Genomic DNA, 13,174 nt, shown 5'->3' with positions numbered 1-13,174 from the left:
GGCAACCCCACTCCACGTCGGCTATCCCTTGGATTCCCTATGGGTAGCATATATAAGAGATTGGCAGAAAAAATATGTAAATCTTGTTGCTAATCATAATGTAAAGTAAAAGCCAAATTGCTCACAAGACCCACAGATAAGCTAATACACCCACATGCTAGTTATCATACAATACTAGATATATAGCACGGAATAAGCGAATATATATATACAGTATGTATATCATATAAGAGATATCATAGCGTGCCTCAATAGTTAATCATGCTTCGATGTTGCATTCAGTTAGAGGTCATATACATGACTATTGTCTATTTGCAGTAATTTAGCAGTGTGTACATGAAATAATAATGCTAAGCAGTTAGCAAGGAAAAGATACTCATCGTTCAGAAGATGTCATAATGCGCCTCAACGCGTTTCACCTAACGGATCATCAGGAGGCTCTGATGCAATGGATATGTCAAGGATATCTCAACAGGAGAATTAGGGTCAGCCGACGTTGAGTGGGAGCGCCAGTCTCGATTGTGTTTAGGGTGCCAACCTCCTCTGTTAGGCAGTGGGCAATAGGGCCCCTTGATAGGGTTATGTAGAGAGCATGGTTGTTTGTAGAGTTATGTCTGTGGTTGTGTTCTATGGATTCATTTAAATAATAAAATACAGTGGGGCAAAAAAGTATTTAGTCATTCAGCAATAGTGCAAGTTCCACCACTTAAAAAGATGAGAGGCGTCTGTAATTTACATCATAGGTAGACCTCAACTATGGGAGACAAACTGAGAAAAAAAATTCCAGAAAATCACATTGTCTGTTTTTTTATCATTTTATTTGCATATTATGGTGGAAAATAAGTATTTGGTCAGAAACAAACAATCAAGATTTCTGGCTCTCACAGACCTGTAACTTCTTCTTTAAGAGTCTCCTCTTTCCTCCACTCATTACCTGTAGTAATGACACCTGTTTAAACTTGTTATCAGTATAAAAAGACACCTGTGCACACCCTCAAACAGTCTGACTCCAAACTCCACTATGGTGAAGACCAAAGAGCTGTCAAAGGACACCAGAAACAAAATTGTAGCCCTGCACCAGGCTGGGAAGACTGAATCTGCAATAGCCAACCAGCTTGGAGTGAAGAAATAATAGCTAAATAATTAGAGGGAGGGAGCAATAATTAGAAAATGGAAGACATTCAAGACCACTGATAATCTCCCTCGATCTGGGGCTCCACGCAAAATCCCACCCCGTGGGGTCAGAATGATCACAAGAACGGTGAGCAAAAATCCCAGAACCACGCGGGGGGACCTAGTGAATGAACTGCAGAGAGCTGGGACCAATGTAACAAGGCCTACCATAAGTAACACACTACGCCACCATGGACTCAGATCCTGCAGTGCCAGACGTGTCCCACTGCTTAAGCCAGTACATGTCCGGGCCCGTCTGAAGTTTGCTAGAGAGCATTTGGATGATCCAGAGGAGTTTTGGGAGAATGTCCTATGGTCTGATGAAACCAAACTGGAACTGTTTGGTAGAAACACAACTTGTCGTGTTTGGAGGAAAAAGAATACTGAGTTGCATCCATCAAACACCATACCTACTGTAAAGCATGGTGGTGGAAACATCATGCTTTGGGGCTGTTTCTCTGCAAAGGGGCCAGGACGACTGATCCGGGTACATGAAAGAATGAATGGGGCCATGTATCGTGAGATTTTGAGTGCAAACCTCCTTCCATCAGCAAGGGCATTGAAGATGAAACGTGGCTGGGTCTTTCAACATGACAATGATCCAAAGCACGCCGCCAGGGCAACGAAGGAGTGGCTTCGTAAGAAGCATTTCAAGGTCCTGGAGTGGCCTAGCCAGTCTCCAGATCTCAACCCTATAGAAAACCTTTGAAGGGAGTTGAAAGTCAGTGTTGCCAAGCGAAAAGCCAAAAACATCACTGCTCTAGAGGAGATCTGCATGGAGGAATGGGCCAACATACCAACAACAGTGTGTGGCAACCTTGTGAAGACTTACAGAAAACGTTTGACCTCTGTCATTGCCAACAAAGGATATTTTACAAAGTATTGAGATGAAATTTTGTTTCTGACCAAATACTTATTTTCCACCATAATATGCAAATAAAATGATAAAAAAACAGACAATGTGATTTTCTGGAATTTTTTTTTCTCAGTTTGTCTCCCATAGTTGAGGTCTACCTATGATGTAAATTACAGATGCCTCTCATCTTTTTAAGTGGTGGAACTTGCACTATTGCTGAATGACTAAATACTTTTTTGCCCCACTGTAGGTATTGATATATATATATATATATATATATATATATATATATATATATATATATATGTCTTATGAGTATAGGTTAACTGTGTTATATTATAATTTTTTGGACCTATAATTAGTATAGCTTTTTGGAATTACCGTGTTATGTAGCATGTGACCACAGGGAGGCGCTGATTATTATTATTTATATATATAGCACCATTAATTCCATGGTGCTGTACATGAGAAAGGGGTTACATACAGGGTTATAAATATCGTTTACAGTAAAGTTTACAGTGACAGACTGGTACAGAGAGGAGAGAACCCTGTCCTTGCGGACTTACATTCTATGGGATAGTGGGGAAGAGACAGAAGGTCGGAGGTGCAGCAGCTCTGGCAGTGGTGAGGCGGCTGCTCTGGCGATGGCGAGGCGGCAGAATGGTTATTGCAGGCTATAGGCTTTCTTGAAGAGATGGGTTTTCAGGTTCCGTCTGAAGGATCCGAGGGTGGTGGATAGTCGGACGTGTTGAGGCATGGAATTCCAGAGGATGGGGGATATTCGGGATAAATCTTGGAGGCGGTTGTGTGAGGAACGAATAAGTGTGGAGGAGAGTAGGAGGTCTTGGGGGGATCGGAGATTACGTGAGGGAAGGTATTGGGAGATTAGTTTAGAGATATAGGGAGGGGACAGGTTGTGGGGATGGCTTTGACGATCAGTGTTAGTAGTTTGAACGTGATTCGTTGGGGAATTGGGAGCCAGTGGAGGGATTTGCAAAGGGGAGAAGCAGGGGAGTAGTGAAGAGAGAGGTGGATTAGCCGGGCAGCAGAGTTGAGGACAGACTGGAGTGGTGCAAGAGCATTAGCAGGGAGGCCACAGAGGAGGGTGTTGCAGTAGTCGAGGCGGGAGATGATAAGGGCATGCACAAGAGTCTTAGATTGTGGGGTGAGGAAGGGATGGATTCTGGCAATATTTTTGAGTTGGAGGCGACAGGAGGTGGCAAGAGTTTGAACGTGCAGTTTGAAGGACAAGGCAGAGTCGAGAGTTACCCCGAGGCAGCGGATTTCAGGTGCGGGAGAGAATGTGATGCCGTTTACCATAATAGATAGATCAGGTAGGGGGGATGCGTGAGATGGGGGAAAGATGATGAGTTCGGTTTTGTCTACATTGAGTTTTAGGAAGCGAGAGGTGAAGAAGGAGGATATGGCTGACAGACACTTCAGGATTCTGGACAGAAGAGAGGCGACATCTGAGCCAAAGAGGTAGATCTGAGTGTTGTCCGCATACAGGTGGTACTGGAAGCCATGGGACTTTATGAGTTGCCCTAGGCCAAGGGTATAGATGGAAAAAAGTAGGGGCCCTAGGACAGAGCCTTGAGGGACTCCAACAGAGAGAGGGTGGGATGAGGAGGTTGTGTGGGAGTGGGAAACGCTAAATGTGTGGTTGGAAAGGTATGAGGCAATCCAGGACAGGGCAAGGTCTTTGATGCCAAGGGAAGAAAAAAATCTGTAGCAGTAGGCAGCGATCGACTGTGTCGAAAGCAGAGGACAGGTCAAGAAGGAGGAGGATGGAGAACTGTTTGTTAGCTTTGGCTTTGAGTAAGTTATTAGTAATTTTTGTCAGGGCAGTTTCGGTGGAGTGGTGGGGGCGGAAGCCAGATTGGAGGTTGTCAAGGAGAGAGTTAGTGTCATGCGGGTACTGGGTAGACTACAGCTGATTACCCGGGCCCCTGTGATATCCCTCAGACTAGGGAAAACCCTGTCTGTCCCTCTCCCTGAATTTACACTGATGGTGCGCTTGTCTGGGCCGCCAGGCCTGACCCTGACTCCTGTTTCAGTCCTATGCTGAAACCTCAACCCGCCACCCAGTGATTAGACCACACACCAACCCCTACAGAAAGCACAGACAGGGAAAACTAAAAACGCACCACGCCGCAGACACACAGGAAAACACTAAAATGTGCACAGGGCAAAACAAATACAAATATAGGAAGGAGAAATATGACAAAGGATATTACACCACCAGATACGATATTTCTTCTCCTAGACCACCACTCCAGACCGAGATCACCAGGCACAAGACACAAGCTATAATCGGCGACGCCCAAAGTCCAGAATGACTATTTAAAGGCCACGGGCGTGACCCAGCCTCCAACCCGATTACCAGCTAGATTAACCCCGGACAACCTGGATAAAGTCTAGCCGGCGCCACAGAACGTATAGTGGACGAATGTGGAATTACCGCTGTCTGTCGGACGCCCTAGTGTGAATAGCGTCTGACATGACAGTTAGATGAGAGGTGGGGGGAAATTTGAGCATGGACATGTAGCTCAAGGATTTTTGAAGCAAACGGGAGCAGTGATAAGGGGCGGTAGCTGGGCATAGCAGTTGGGTCAAGGTTAGTTTTTTTGAGGATGGGTGTGATGGTGGCATGTTTGAAGGCAGAGGGGAAGGTACCAGAAGAGAGCGATAGGTTGAAGAGATGGGTTAGGGCTGGAATGAGCGTGTTAGTGAGGTTGGGGAGCAGGTGGGAAGGGATGGGGTCAAGTACACAGGTGGTGAGGTGTGATTTGGAAAAGAGGCGAGTAAGCTCTTCAGTGATGTTGGAGAGGGAGGTTATTAGGGAAGGGCAGAGGTCTGGTATATGGAGTGGTTGGGGTGGTGGAACAGTTAGGGTTTGCCTTGTTTGGTCGATCTTGTTTTTGAAGTAGGTGGCAAAGTCCTCGGAGGAGATGAGGGGAGTTGGAGGTGGCCGTGGTGGGCGGAGGAGGGAGTTAAATGTGCTGAACAGTTGTTTTGGGTTGTAGGATAGTGAAGATACAAGGTTAGTGAAATAGCTCTGTTTAGCGGAGGTGAGGGCTAATTTGAAGTCAAATGTAGCTTGTTTGAAAGCAGTGAAGTCGTCTGGCAGGCGTGTTTTCTTCCAACGTCGCTCTGCAACCCTGGATGCTTGTCGAAGTTTTTTGTGAGATTGTTATGCCAAGGTTGCCTATTGGTTCGTCACACTTTGCCATGCATGAGAGGGGCGACTGAGTCTATGGCTGATGTGAGAGTAGAGTTATAGAACGCGGTGGCGCTGTCCGTGTTGTGGAGTGAAGATATGGAGGACAGGGGTAGGAGAGAGTCTGAATGTCTAGATGTGCGAGGTTTCTGCGTGGATGTGGTAATGGCTGGACATGGGGCAGGTGAGGAGGACAATGATGAGAAGGTGAGTAGATGGTGGTCAGACAGGGGGAAGGGAGAGGTTGCGAGATTAGATAAGCAACAGAGGCGGGTGAAGATGAGGTCTAGTGTATGTCCGCTGATGGATCACAGGTCCAAATGCTTTCCGGGCTGCGTCAGCAAACGTATCCTCCGGCCATCAGAAAACTCAGTCCAAAATGAGGGGCTGCCTTATATCTCCTAAACTGCTAACTCACACATCTGCTCCCACCCCTGGGTGGTGCAGCCTCTCTCCTCCCATGTCTGCGAATATGATTTTCTGCCTAGAACTGTGACTGGCCCATAACTTTGCGCACGAAGCTCTGAAAGGATTGGTTGTACCGCCACTGGATTCCGCTGGATTTTATCTGCGCATAGAGACTAAATATGACTACCGTATGTAATTACAGCTAGCTCTGCTTTATAACTCCATAATCCAGAGTGCTACAAGTGGCTAAATAATATGGGCATGTGGGGAAAGGAACGCCGATTCAAAATATGTGCTCGGCTCAGCTTAGAGATATTGCATTCTGTTATTATAGGTCATTTCCCAGATTCCATACCTCATAGCCTTGATGTGCCATGTGCTTGGTCAAAGAGGTTCAGGTTGCTATAGTTGCAGAAGAGTTCGCACCCTTGTGTTAACAGCTTCAAAAGAACTTGTTCTAGCTCTTTTAATTAAAATAAAACAATGAGCCTGTGGAATCCCAAGGGTGGGGGCACATTTCAGGAGTGGGAGATGTCCTGAACTTAAAATCCAAAATGGATTCTCCCTTGTCCCTCACAGGGGTTAGAAAGGAATCTTCTAAGCATTTCAGCTTTCCATATTCAAGGAATGTCCAATGTCAGGGCAGACTGGCTGAGTAGCAACAGGATTCATCCATGAAAGTCGAGTCTGAACCAGAAGATTTTCCTATAAATCACTTGCAAGATGGGGGCTCCAACATCTGGATGTCATACAAAATCTCACCAATTTTGCTCTGTCCATCCTCTTGATCATCAATGGAAGGTTAAGCATCTCTCTTTTCCATGGAAGTACATGCTGATTTATGGGTTTCCTCCAATTCCATTGATTATGAAGGTTCTGATCGAGGTCAGACACAAGGAATCAGAGGCGATAGCAATCCTTCCCTTTTGGCCCTGAAGATCCTGTTTTCCACTTCTTTGGCATTTATCAAAGGGCAGGACCTGGATGTTACCTCTCCTACCAGACCTATTGATACAACAGATCAACTATTATCCAGATCCTGCCAGATTACGTCTGACGGCATAGAGATTGTCCTGGAACATATAGTGGCTCAGGGCCTTATGGATCAGGTTCTTGCAAACTTATCTGCTGCCAGAAGACCAATTACATGTTAGGTCTAATCCAGAAAATGGTAAATCTATTTTACATGGTGTCCTTCGAAACAGCTGGATTAGAAAGCTCTAGCTTACATTCTGCAGTTTCTCCAAGCAGGATTCGAGAAGAGTTTAAAGCTAAACATTCTTAAATCTAAATTCTCGGCAGTTAATGCTTGTCTAAATTTTTCATTTTCAGGTCACCATCTTATACGCAAACTTTTCAAAGCGGTAAAAAATCTCAGACCTCCCTTTGTAGCTCCGGTGTCCTTGTGAGATCTAGCCTTGGTGCTGAGAGTTTTGCAGGAACATCCTTTTGAGCCAGCAGATTTGTTGCCTATGAAAAATATGTCAACGAGGACACTGTTTCTGGCAGCTGTTACAACCGCTACACGTCTGGGGGAGATGCAAGCTTTGTCGTCAAAGGAGCTTTACTTGCACATCTTCCAGGATCATATTGCTCTCAGGCTTATGCTTATGTATATCTAAGGTCAATTCAGCCTACAACATCAATCATGAAGTGGTTCTGCTGGTCTTTTTCCTTTATCCAATAGGGGATGAGCAACAACATTTACACTTGTTAGATGTTAGTAGAATCTTGCTCCTTTACTTTCAGAAGTCTCAAGTTTTAAAAAAGGATGAAAACCTATTCGTGCAGTTCGGAGGTCCAAATCAAGGCAAGAAAGCCAGTAAGGGTACATTGTTAAGATGAATCAAAGACCTAATTTGCAATACTTAACTACAAAATCATTAAATTCCACTGCTTCCTGTCAGGGCTCACTTCACTAGAGTTGTCTCTGATTTCTGGGCTGAATTGGCACATGTTCCGCTAGAGCATATCTGTAGAGCAGCCACCTGATCATCTAGGTCTACCTTTGTGAAGCATTACAGATTAGACATCTCTGCAACAGAGGGTTCAGCCTTCAGCAAACGAATGCTGCAGTAGGCAGTTGGTTTCTTTTCCTCTCCCTAAAAATTTTTGATAATTACTTTTACAAATCCCATTATCTCCTGCAGTAGGACATCGAGGAAAGTCTAAAATTTGCTTACCTGAAATGTTCTTTTTCTGGAGTTTGTAAGTAACACAGGCTTACCTACCCTTTATTAAGTACTGTATTTTTCGGACTATAAGACGCACCAGACCATAAGACACACCTCAAATTTTCAGAAGGAAAATAGGGAAAAAAATAATGTGTCAAATAGTGGTCCATCTTACAGTCCAAATTCAGCTTACGGGGGGGATCGACACAGGTGGAGGAATGGTCACAGGGGAGCGTGGTCACATGGGTTGTTTAGAGGTCCAGGCTGGTGCAGTGGCCTCCGGTAAATCCTATCCCAGGCTTGTGTGGCGGTGGTGCTCTGGGGTTCCCGGTGGTTCTGCCGGTATTTTGCAACAGGTTCGGCGATAGTGCGGCGGGGCTCCACTGGCATTTTGCGACAGGTGCAGAGGTGGTGCTCTGTGTTGCAGCGGGGCTCTGCCAGCATTTTGCGACAGATGTGGCGGTGATGCTCTGTGGTGCGGCTCGAGATCTCGTCTCCCGACATCTGAATCTGAGCATGCGCCGCCTTCGGCGGCCATTTTCCCGGAGGCCACTGCATCGCAACAATGGATCTGCGGGAGGCTCCGGGCTTTTAGAAAAGGCTGTCGGAGCCCGCCTGCACCACAGAGCATGGCCGCCGCACCACCCTGGGAAGGGAGGCTGCATCGCCCTGCAGCGTCTGACCAGGACCGCCGCCACAGTACTATATTCCAACTATAAGACACACCCCCATTTTCTTATAGTCTGAAAAATGTTACATTTTGTTTTATTGCTGCAAATATATACATGGTGTGGTGTCTCCTTACTCCCTTTATGGGATAGAGTAGGGGAGTGATCAGTTTGTTTTGTTGTTAATCATTTAATTGCTTATTAGCCTATCTTCTGTTCCAGCCAGGGGTAATGTATTAACTCATTATGTGCTGCCATTGGACAGCCAGGAAATCAAAATTTCAGGTGAGCAAATTTTAGATTATATAGTACAAATGCAATAAATGTGCAAATGTAGTAAAACATAAAAAGCGATAAAATTTGGTATCATTTTAATTGCACTCACAGAATTCAGCTTCTATTTAATTTATTCTGCACAATAGGGTAAAAAAAAAAACGTGAATGTCTGGGGTTTTTTTGTTTAAATTCCAGCAATAGCAAAAAATACTACCAATGAAAACGTGAGCTCATCCTGCAGAAAAACAAAATCCATTCCATGGCACTGTGAACACTAAAAATAAAAGGTATGGCTTTCAAAATATGTTTACATAAAACCATGTTTTGTTTTTAAGAAATGCATTTTATATAAAAGAAGTAAAATATAAAACAAAAAATAAAAACACCAATTTGGTATTGCTTTAATCATACGGACCCAGTAAAAGGGGTTGTCTGGTCTCAGAAGAAAATTCTGCAGCCCCTGTATTAGGCTATGTGCACATGTTGAGTATTTGCTTGCAGAAATTTCTGCAAGGTTTTTGCATCTTTTGGCAGCAAAAACGCTGCGCCAAAAATACGCATTTTGCTGCAATTTTGGGTGCGTTTTTCTGCGTTTTTTGCATGCCTTTTTTTACAGCAATGAAGGCTTTTTTGAACTAAATAAAGATATTTAAAAAAAAAAAAGTTTTGTGATTTAGTTTCATGGCTGAACACCACCTTTTTCATTCTGATGCAATAGCATCAGGGTAATGGGATTAGGGCTTGGTGTCAGCAGCTGTCATTGACACCTAGCCCAAGGCTTAAAGGTACCGTCACATTAAGCGACGCTGCAGCGATATAGACAACGATGCCGATCGCTGCAGCGTCGCTGTTTCGTCGTTGTGTGGTCGCTGGAGAGCTGTGACACAGACAGCTCTCCAGCGACAAACGATGCCGAAGTCCCCGGGTAACCAGGGTAAACATCGGGTTACTAAGCGCAGGGCCGTGCTTAGTAACCCGATGTTTACCCTGGTTACCAGTGTAAATGTAAAAAAAAACAAACACTACATACTTACATTCCGGTGTCTGTCGCATTCCCCGGCGTCCGCTTCCCTGCACTGTGTAAGCGCCGGCCGTAAATCAGAGCGGTGACGTCACCGCTGTGCTCTGCTTTACGGCCGGCCGGCGCTGACACAGTGCAGGGAAGCGGACGGCGGGGGACGCGACAGACACCGGAATGTGAGTATGTAGTGTTTTTTTTTTTTTACATTTACAATGGTAACCAGGGTAAATATCGGGTTACTAAGCGCGGCCCTGCGATTAGTAACCCGATGTTAACCCTGGTTACCAGTGAAGACATCGCTGAATCAGCGTCACACACGCCGACTCAGCGATGTCAGCGGGTGATCCAGCGACGCAATAAGGTGCTGGCCTTCTAGCTACGACCAACGATGTCACAGCAGGATCCTGATCGCTGCTGCGTGTCAAACACAACGATATCGCTATCCAGGACGCTGCAACGTCACGGATCGCTATCGTTATCGTTGTTAAGTTGTTCAGTGTGAAGGTACCTTAAGCTGGAGTCACACTAAACGACTTACCAACGATCGATTGTGTGGTCGCTGGGGAGCTGTCACACAGACAGCTCTCTCCAGCGACCAACGATCAGGGGAACGACTTCGGCATCGTTGAAACTGTCTTCAACGATGCCGAAGTCCCCCTGCAGCACCCGGGTAACCAGGGTAAACATCAGGTTACTAAGTGCAGGGCCGCGCTTAGTAACCCGATATTTACCCTGGTTAGTGCAGCGCCCCAGAGTCCTGGTCGTTGCAGTACTGTGGCTCCGCCACTATGGGGAGCTATGGTGCGTCCGATGGCACTGAAGGAGTTCATCTGATCAGGTATCACAGACACCAATACATATCACAGCCGGGCCTCCGGGGGGAGCTAAGGGTGCTATTCATTAGGCCACTCCCCACCATAGTGGGTAAACTGGGGGTCAGGCAGGAAGTTAGATCAGAAAGCTGACTGGATTGGACGAAGCAACACCTGGTGGCAGAGGGTGTTGTGGAGGAAGAGACAGTAGGGTCTCTGTCAGGGGTGGGATCCTGACAGAGGCTTGGCATTGGAAAGAACGTAACGGGTCCGCGCCAGCTCCGGGAAGCGGCGGGGCCCAAGAAAGGACTAGAAGCGAGATAGATTGTGCTGAGTGAGAAACGAGATCAAGCGATAGGAGAATACCAGTAGGGGTCGTGCTGTAAGACCGGAGCAACACCCTACTGAGGCGCACTACCGGTGGCCGGAACGCCGAGGGAGTATCATAACATTCAGCTTCAAGCAATACTCTAAACAGCGGCAGGACAGTCAGTCTCAGGTGGGCTGTCTAACTCAAATCACCTATGAAGTCTTGGGAGGCAATTGTGGGAGAGGGGCGTCTCTAGGGTCCCGGAAGAACTCCAGGCCTACCCGTCAAACGGGTGCCGTTCCTACCCGAACCTCAGGGAGGGACGGAGGATTAGCAGAACATCATCTAGTCGAGTTGTGAGGGAACATCAGAAACAGACACAACAGTTGTGGGGTACTTTCCGTAAGCACAGCAGGGAAGGACTACAACACATAGCGCTAGGGGGAAGGCACAGATTTCCTCCTGTGAAGAGAACTCTGGAAGGGTCATTGGACCGGCCGGACTTGCGCAGCCTGGTGAGCCGTATTCTGGATTGAGGACTCAGAGATCTTCAGTAAAGAGGTAAAGAGACTGCAACCTGGTGTCCTTGTTATTTACCGCGACCTGCACCCCACAACTGCACCGTTACAACACCACTTATTGCACCGGACGTCCCCCACTGACAGACAGGGCCACGGACCGGGTCTAGCCACCGTGACAACCCCAGGACTGAGATCCCAGAGGCCCGGCTCCGGGTACCCCTCGGCCCTGCGGCGGTGTGGGGGCGCTCCAACTTGGCGTCACGAACAGGATCTACTTAAGCCTGAGGAATCAGGTCATGTGTGCCTTGGAACTGTGATTTACTGTGCTTGGACTGTACTTTATTGCAAAGACTGTGTGCTGCGCCACTTGCCCCCAAAACCGCCGCCATTGCAGCGCTGAGGAGAGGCGCAGGAGAAGAAGAGGGGCGTGGAGTGGGCGTAAGCAAACTGGAGAGCGCGAACAACCATGGCCGCCCAGTCTAAAAATTGTTGCATCTTAAGGGCGGGCCCGTCGACAGGAGAGACCCGCCTCCTGATCCTCTATGGCGGGCGGAGACCGAAGAAACGAAACTATGACTCAGATGAGGTGGAACTGGAGACCAGGACAGGCCTACAGAAACGGATGGCTGCGCATCGACCCCCGTCACCAGCGGATTATTCTGACATGCCTCCGCTGGAGGATTTGGATCCTTGGGAGCTGCCGCTGGAGCATCCCGGCCCTGGACGGTCCCCGACTCATACGCCTTCCCCAGGAGGGGCTACCGCAAGTGGAGGTACCCAGTGCCGCGATCCCCGGGATGGCCACCTCCTTTCTGCACACAACCCGGTCACTGCTGCGACCCGGTCACTGCATTAGCAGCGCTCCTGCCGAAAGCAGTTTTAACCCTGTGGACGCCGGGGGACGTGACAGACATCAGAATGTGAGTATGTACTGGTTTTTTTTTTAACTTTTACAATGGTAACCAGGGTAAATATCGGGTTACTAAGCGCGGCCCTGCGCTTAGTAACCCGATATTTACCCTGGTTACAAGTGAACACATCGCTGGATCGGCGTCACACACGCCGATCCAGCGATGACAGCGGGTGATCAGCGACCAAAAAAAGGTCCTGATCATTCCCATCGACCAACGATCTTCCAGCAGGGGCCTGATCATTGGTCGCTGTCACACATAACGAGATCGTTAGCGGGATCGTTGCTACGTCACCAAAAGCGTGACGTTGCAATGATATCGTTAACGATATCGTTATGTGTGACTCAGCCTTTAGTAATGAAAAGGTGTCAGCCTGACACCTTCATTACTAAGCCGTTAAGTAAACACAAACACATTGTCACCAGCATATGTACAGTAGGAGCATTAACAGAATGTACCTACATAGGCTGTAACCAAACATTAACTGTTAATTTTAAGGGAAAAAAATTGAAAAAAAAATTGCGTGGGCTCCTGCGTAATTTTCATAACCAGCAGAGGGAAAGCTGATGGCTGATGTTAATATTCTGGGAAGGAGCCAAAAGCCATAAAGATTCCCAGGCTATTAATATCAGCTCACAGCTGTTTGCTTAGCCTTTACTGGCTAGTTTACAGGGGGACCCCAGAAAACGCATCAAAAACGTACTGTGTGAACTCAAGCCTTAGACTGCTGACAATGTGCAGTTGTAACCATACTGGAGTTACTACTCAAAGGTTTCCATTTTACTAGTAGCACAGTGTCATGGTGTTGCAAGCACAACTGTACT

This window comes from Ranitomeya variabilis, chromosome 1 (assembly GCF_051348905.1).
Source record: "Ranitomeya variabilis isolate aRanVar5 chromosome 1, aRanVar5.hap1, whole genome shotgun sequence".
Lineage (NCBI taxonomy): Eukaryota > Metazoa > Chordata > Amphibia > Anura > Dendrobatidae > Ranitomeya > Ranitomeya variabilis.
Note: the sequence above shows the minus strand (reverse complement) of the source record.